Source organism: Macaca mulatta, chromosome 6 (genome assembly GCF_049350105.2).
Source record: "Macaca mulatta isolate MMU2019108-1 chromosome 6, T2T-MMU8v2.0, whole genome shotgun sequence".
NCBI classification, from domain to species: domain Eukaryota; kingdom Metazoa; phylum Chordata; class Mammalia; order Primates; family Cercopithecidae; genus Macaca; species Macaca mulatta.
The window spans coordinates 125,450,418-125,458,546 of NC_133411.1; the positions used below are offsets into that span (position 1 = coordinate 125,450,418).

The window sequence follows — 8,129 nt, forward strand, 5'->3', positions numbered from 1 at the left end:
GAAGGTAACTATCAATGATGAATTTTTCTACCTTTTTTTTCTGGCAAAACATATACAACACTCTAGTAAATCAGACAGCAAGATATTTAAAGGGAGATTAAAAGGGTCTTCCTAACTGTATCTGGTTCAGCTCCACATTGCAAATGCTTCATAAAGAATCATATAAAAGTGGGCAATTCTTTGATTGTCTTTGTAATACTTAGAAGGGGACATAGGTATGGTTGGTTCATTGCCAGAAAGCAAGTTTGTCCATTCACCAATTATGAGTGCTCGTGGGGCCCCAAGAATTGCAGAGGGGCATGAGTATCCAGGTGTCACACCAGAGAGATGCTGAGTATGTTGTTGTAAGAGGATTTGGGCTCCGTTTATTCACAGTAAGTCATCTGCTAGCAAAACAGCCTTAAGGATATTGACTCCCTCTCACGGGCAAAACTTTAAAAGTCTACTATGATAATGAAGGCTTTGAATATTTGCTCTAACTTCCTGTGAAGGGATGAATAGAAGGAAAGAAGGGGAAGAGGAGAAAAGAAAGTCTCATTTTGCCACAGGACAGAAAAAGGATGTATGCAGAGGGATAGAGGAGGCAGCGTGAAGTGATATTAAGATGAGACCCCCAGGATCCAAATCCTAAGCCTGAATGCAGGTGGGGGCTCTGAGCAGTTTCAAACTTTTCCTTCCTCAGTTTCAATCCATACAATGAAATGAGGAAAACAGTAGACGTCTCTGGTGCTTCACAGAGATATGGCTAGAGTATGATGCCATGAGAATACTGAGGTTTTGTAATAAGGCCAATAACTATTATTTCAGCGTGCAGTGATGAAGCTGTCATGACTGTTTGTTTTGAGAGGAGCTCGGAATGCTTAAGGGCTGTCATTCTTCCATCATGGTCACATGAGGCAAAAGTGGGTGTCATTTTACCATGTCTTGTTTCAGATTCTACAGCTGACAAGGATATGGGAACTTGTTCTTGACCAGAAATGGTGATTATGGAGGGGCCAAAATTGTTGGTAACATCTGTGGATCTGTGGCTCTGTGAATTCTACATATTGCAGAAAGAGCAAATCTCTTCTTCAGCCTCAAGGCTCTCTGGAGCTGGCTGCTCTACATGGCTGTGCCAGGTGAGGCTCCCGGGCATTGCTGGTATGGATGAGGAGGTAGGGGAACTAGCTGGGGTGTGCAGGGGTGTGCAGAACCACATGAAGTGGTTCTGCAGGCTTCACTGTACCAGGGCCTGCAGGACCACCTCCCTGCAGAGCAGAGGAAGCACAAAGGAGACCCCTGCCTGTGTTTTTCCTACAAAACTACTCTTTTAAAACCTGAGCCAACCATTGTAAATGGAACCTTTCACTTACAAACACAGATTTCCTGCTTCTCTTGAAAGGTCAGCCGACCTGAAGACATTGGATGTGCATCCTCTCATGAAGTTGCTGTCCATTTGCTTCAGTCCCCACTTGCCTGCTCCAGTCCCTTCTGATACCTGCTGGAGCTCACAGTGGACTTCAGGGAAGAAAAAAGCGGCCTCCAGGGTGGGAGGTGCCCTCTGCTGCCCGACCGCTAACCCCTTTAGAAACAGAACTGGGAGCAGAGCACCCTATAAAAAAGAGATCGGGGACTGTTGGGCAGCGTGGTTTTCCACACTCTCCCTTCTCTCTCTGAAGAAGCAGATGACAGCAGCGAAGATGCGCTGAGCTGCTAAGGAGAGTGGATCTGGACACCACAGCGTTTCCTGTTCACGCGAGCTCCGTGAGAACAACGTAGGCCTGAAGCTTTCCTGAATGGCGGAGCTTGTCCGGGTTTGCTTTCCCAAGTGGAGCAGCAGCACAGCTGGGACGCTGTGGGGTCGGTCCTTAGGCTTTAATTGGAGCGAGGCATTCAGCCCTCCATGCCTCTCCAGTGAGCACTGCCAGCTTTCAAGGACCCCTGGGACACCTATTCAGGAGGGAGACAGGAGGAGAGGCACTTCTGTCGCCTGAATCCCCCTGGCTTCTGACATTGGCCTTTTTTTTTTTTTTTTTTTTTTTTTTTTGCCCTGGAAATATTTTGCATCTGTACGCATCCCGTGCTGCTCTCAGCTAGCTCTTTACAATTCTGTGGCTGTCATGTCTTTTCTGGCTAGGGTGACTGCGGCTGCTCTGAGGCCTTCTGATAGTTCTTGTTTACCTCTAGGGGGTATTCTTTCTTTTAAGACAGGATTATGTAGCACACTGAGCTCTATGCAAGCTGTTACATTCATTTCCCGGGGCTAGGCAGTGGCTCCTCCAATTCCCAGGCCTCAGAATGCAAAGTTTCCTGAGCCTCCTTCTAGGTTGCACTCTGTCCCCTGAAGGCCCCTACCCCAGGGGGTAACCGAGTATCTGTTTCTACTCTTTTAGAAGCTGGCTTTATGAGGAAGAAAGGCCAGGAAGGGTGAGGTGAAGTGTCCTTGCAAGAGTCAGGGAGAAAATGCTGCCAATTTCTGAAAAGCTAAACAGCAATTTGAGAGTCATGCCATAGAACCTGCCTGCAGTTAATGTTCCAGGCAGGCAAAAGCAGCTCATGGCTGTTTGGGAGCATAGGGTTCTGCTTCTCAGAAAGGAAGAATGGAGAAGGTGTATCTTCCTGGAGCACAAGTTAGTAACTATTTTTGGATCATGATTCTCTCAAGATATAAGAAAGCTATGGGCCTTGTAAGGTCCCAGTAGAGACCAACAGGGGGACTAATAAGGTTCCCAAGAGGGATTCTCATTGGTACATACACAATACGTATGATGCAGACACATCCCAAATAATTTCAGGAAGTTCGTGGACCCATTCACACCTGATCGAAGCTCAGCTGGGGGTCCGGAGCCCAGGAAAAATTTCCAGTTTTCATTGGTGGGTGGCACAAAGCCCCAAAGGGCAACTCTTCCCTCATCAAGCCAAGCAGAGGAGGCCATTTTCTGGATAATTTAGGTAGAACCTCCTCTCCCTCCCCACGGTATTTCTTTACACTTGGAATTCAAACCAAAAGTGTGTTGCTTGCCAGGTAAGTGGCACCTTCTCTGCTGGCCCTAGACTCCTGGGAACCACGGCCGTAGCTTCATGCACAGCTCCTGCTGGAGAGGGCTCTACAATGCTGTGAGGACATGCTCTAATCAACTGAGATTTATGAACTAGAAAATAAATCCTGCAGCACTGGTTCTGTGTTTGGCCTATGATAATAAGAGTCCCTTATGGCCTTGAAGCTGGTGTCTTTGTACTGATTTATCATGCAGACTGTGGGGAGCCATAGGCCCCCTCTGCTAGCAGAGAAAGGAAGCCTTCTTGACTACATTTTGAATACATTTCTCTCCCAGTGGCAGGACAAGCTTCATGGACCCAGACCAAATCCCTTGTCAGTGTTGCTGGTGGTGACCTTGGCTTCGGGCTGTCTATCAGCTCCAGCACCTGGCCAGAGGCCTGGGGCCAGGCCAGCGATGGGAGGACACTGGGTGGGCAACATGAGGTGGTTCTGCAGGCTTCACTGTACCTGGCAAGTTATGGCCCAAAGCCTCAGGGCCAACCAGAAGGGGGAAAGGGGGTTCCAGTTTCAGTAAGTTGGGACCCAGATTTGGCCATAGGCAAAGCTGCAGAGCCTGAGTTAGTTTGTTCTTAACTCTTCCGGCTTCTTTCTCAGCCGCCTCTGTGACCACCTGCTTAAATGTGTATTCCTCCCGAGGATGGCCTAGCTGCTTTTTGGAAGAGCCCCCACTTTGCCCAGCTCCGGCAGCACCCCATACCTCCCTCAAAACATACACGTTAATAAAGTTCTTGCTTCAGAATTGAAAGGTTCTTCCACATTTGAGCTTCAAAATAGACCTGTGAAGTAGACAGACTTAGTCCCTGCCTACCTTTTTCCCCCAATTCACCCCTGATTTTACAGATAAGGGATTCAAGATGGTGAGAAGGCAGGGAGTTAGTGTTCATTAGGCAAAGGTGTGGCTTCTGCACAGCCTTTCTTTTGGGGTGAAAAGGGCCTGGATTCAAATTGAGGCCTTGCCCCTGGCTTGCAAGGTTGCTTCTTTAAAGTTTTTTGGACTATTCTGAGCCTAAATGTTTTGTTTTTTAATCTATAAAATAGAGATAATATAATACATTGCGACTGATATGAAGATTAAATTTAAAAAAAAACATGGCAGGTGTTCAATCATAGGGGTCATACTGGCTGTATCTTCCACAGCCCACGCACTGTGTTGTTTTATTTTTTGTTGCTCAAATGCCGCTCATGTACCATATCTTTACAGGGCCATTTACCATTAATGATAACCCAATGTGAGCATCTCCCAGGGTCCACACTGAAAGGCCCCAGAGTCATTTATTTTGTTTCTATGCTACTTTAAGTAGCATGAACACAAAGGCACTTTCCATTCTCATGTATTTGGCAAATCACTTTGTGCATATTGCCAGAATCTCCTTGATTACTCTCAGGTATGGGTTGTGAAATATGTTAATATCAAGGCAGACAGAGCTGAGCTAAAGATTTCATATTTTCACAGTATACATTTTTTTTCTTTTAACTCAGAACTCTCTATTAAAGCCTCTTATGACCTCCTGTCCTTTGCGTTTGCAGTTGTCAGTTCTATCTCCCACACTCCCACTGTCACAGGTTGGTCAGTCCTCTGATCGAACACTTGGCACTCCGTATCACCTACAGAATCAAGTCTCAATCCTTAGTTTGTCTTCTGGACTGTACAAACATTGTGCTTAAGTGGCCAAACACAATCTATGATGCCCACTAAAGGATGCTCTTTCTGCCCACTATTCACTCCATCTGCAATGCCTTCTTCACCAGCAACTCCACTGCCCTGCCTTCGCAGATAGAATTTCCTTTCCAAAGTCCTCTCTCATCCATAGCTGGAAGCAACCTCCCTCCCTCAGAAGCCCCTAGCACTTAATTGTGTCTTTCCTATACTATTTAATCACTTTCTACCTTGGAGAATATTCATTCTAATCTACCTGGTTTAGCACCTCTCTCACAGAAATCTCCTTGAAGGCAAATTCCCTGCCTTATTCATCTTGGTAGCCTCATGATACCAAGCACAGTACCCTTCACATGTTTTCAAATGAATTAGTGAATTACATAGATAGATTAAAAAGGTTTAAATACAGAATAAAATGGTGGAACTAGTTTGGATGATTGAAACGTGTGAATATATTTGAAGCAATGTAGTCATATTACTTTTAAGTATATGTCTTCAACTAGGCTGACCTAGTCTTGCTTCAGCCATATCTTTAGGGAACATATTTTAATGAATAATTTATTTATTATTAATAATATATACATAATTTATGTGTACTTTGTGCTTCTAAAATACTTCTCAGCTCTTTGGAAAGTCTTTTCCCCCAAAGTATTTTCATATTTCTATTGAAAATAGAAATCTGGTTTACACTATTAATTTTTTGTTCCATAGATTGTGCATAGGTATTTCAGCCCAACTCCTGTCTGAATGACCAAAATACATTTGGCAAAACACCAGTCCTGAGAGAAGCTCCATGAAAACAATGTATGTTGTGATCAAATACTTTTAGGAAATAGTGTATCCTATTCTTTCCTCTTGGAGATTGCCATGTACTAGTTTTCTATAGAAATGCTGCATTATTGGGTTCCACAGTAGGGAGGTTTTTGTTTTTACTGACCTCTTATCAATATGAGTAGGCTTCCTCTTCAACGCAGTCACCATTTGTTGGACTAGAGGGTGTGTATTCATTTCTGAACCCCCTTCCTGCTCACACAGCACCCCCCATAGAGGGGACAGACAGAGCTCTCCCTATTCCACTCAGCTCCACTCACTACCACCCTTGCCATGCCCACCTCCCACCATAGGCAAATTGCAGAGACTCCCACCTTCCAAGCCTTCCTAGTAGGTAATTTTAGGCTAAACCATACAAAATTGCCAGTAGTCTATCGACTTCATCTTGTTAACCTAAAAATGGCAATTTCATATAGTTCAACTCAATTCTTCTTCTCTGACTTCAGTGACACTCCACTCAGGGTAATGGACAAGATGGAGTTTGCAGAGGCGAGGAAAACACGTGTCCTCTATGGGCGCCTCTCACACCACCTCTCTGATCATCTTCTTCAGCCCTTTTTTTGGAAGCTCCTCCTCTTCTCATTCCTCAGGTAGGAATGTTTTCCACAACTCCACTTCATTTGGTCCTTACCTTTTAATACTCAGAGCTCATCCCCTCACAGTTTTGACTGGCCACTTTACGGAGACCCCACAGCTAACCTCACTCTCTCCTGAGATGCAGCCCTACATTTTACACTGCCAAGGAGACACTACCATAGTCTTGCAGAGAGGAAAAGAATGCGATGGTTGTGTCCCACCCTGTGATGGCCCCCACCCACCAAGGCCAGAGTGTGGATGGACCAGCATACCATTCCCCCGCTGGAGACACGGCTGAGGCCCCTGCTCCCCTACTTCCGAAAGGTGCCATGGTTCAATGGCTCTTTGTCCTTCATACAACTCCCTTTAGGCAGTGACTGTCAGGCAGAGGGTAAATCTCTTTCTACAGACAGGAAACTGAGGCACTGAGGAGTAAAACACCTATTGAGCATAGCAGACAAGGCAAGAGCCTCACTCAAGCCTAGAGCTCAAGCAGTATTATCAGCTTGGATTTAAAAAAAAAAACCAGAATGAATTAAAAACAAGCTCTCTTGTTGGTAATGGCATAATTATCATGTGATCATGTGATCACTACCTGCAATATGATATGAGTGGCCCCAGGAGACCGCGAGGCCTTGCCCAGTGGGGAATGGGTTCCATAAGCAAGTGGAGAAATCATGCTGGACACGTCAGAACACATTTCTGGCTTCAGCTACCTGAGGAATGAAATATTCTCATATATGTAGTGGTCATATTTTATGCAACGGATGCTGTTTTGAGGGCCTTGCATAACTCAAGACAAATTTTCCCATAGCAATAAATGTAAAGTTGGATGTGTTCCAGAAGAACATAAATCTCTAATTATTGTGTTGCCTTTTTGCTTTAAAGCTGCTCTTTATTTTCTTAGCATTATTTTTAATAATTTGCAGAGCCTTTTCCCACATTAACAGCACATCAGAGAGTGAGGATGGGCTTCATTGTGGTGTTTTACCACATGTAACTTCCTTCGCAAAGATTTTGATTTGGGAGAGATTTTTACCAGCTTTAGCATGAACATCCGCATTCAGGAGTCTTTTAGATGATACCACTCTAATAGATTTTTAAAAGATAATAAATTATATCAGTAAAGATTATAATATTAGCAAAATTATCACACAGATACTAATGAATTCTTTGGTATATGTAAACAGTAACAAGATTCACAGATGACAGAGCCTGGAAAAGGATGGCTGGCATTTCTGTGGCCTAACACATGGGAAAAGTATATACTGTTTCCAAGACCTTTCCCAGTCTTGGAATTCTGCAATTCTTGATGGATTTTTTTTTTTTTAATTTTGGAGGATTGTCATTGATTCCAATTCTGTGTATAATATGAGACTTTACCAATACTATTCTATATGGCATGGCTTCAGAACTGCACAATTAACATTTTTATTCAGTGTGAGCATGCTGTGCTAAGAGGGTCCCATGTGCCCTACCAGTTGGTCTGCACTGACAACAAGGCAATGAAAACCAATAAACTGCCTCTTCTGCCCCCACTGCAAAACACCTAGGCGGGATATTTTAAGTGTGTGGATTCCCTGAATAGCTCTAGGGCGGGGGCTCTCAAAATGTAGTCCCTGATCAGCAACATTAGCCCCCACTACAGGTCTGGTTGCAGTGGAGATTCTGATTTAGTACTGCTGAGGTGGAGCCTGAGAGATTCTGCCTTCCTCATAAGCCCTCAGCGGATGCAGATGCTGCTGGTTCATGGACCACACTTTGAGTAGCAAGGCTGTAGAGTGCTTTGGGGGCCCTTCCCTGCCTCCCATAGCTCTTCACTTACTTGCAGGTTCCTAAATCTACCTTTATTGTACAATTGAAAAAACAGTTTAATGCAGCTGAAGTAACAGTATCAGTGATGAATCCTTCCTAATGACAAAATAACTGATGACTTGCAAAGCACTCTCTCTTTTCGATGGTGGAGGGAGGGTGAGGGCCCTGACTTCTGCCTGGGCGAGAAGCTAGATAAAGGAGTCTAGGTAA

At 44.6% G+C, this 8,129-nt stretch overlaps 1 long non-coding RNA gene across 1 annotated transcript; it reads left to right on the forward strand.

Annotated features, from left to right (window-relative positions):
- The first annotated feature begins 873 nt into the window (after positions 1-873).
- LOC144341519 (uncharacterized) lies at positions 874-4,551 on the forward strand. The gene is made up of 2 exons (XR_013418494.1): positions 874-1,118; positions 1,361-4,551. It is a non-coding gene; the product is annotated as an uncharacterized LOC144341519 (long non-coding RNA).
- The last annotated feature ends 3,578 nt before the right edge of the window (positions 4,552-8,129 follow it).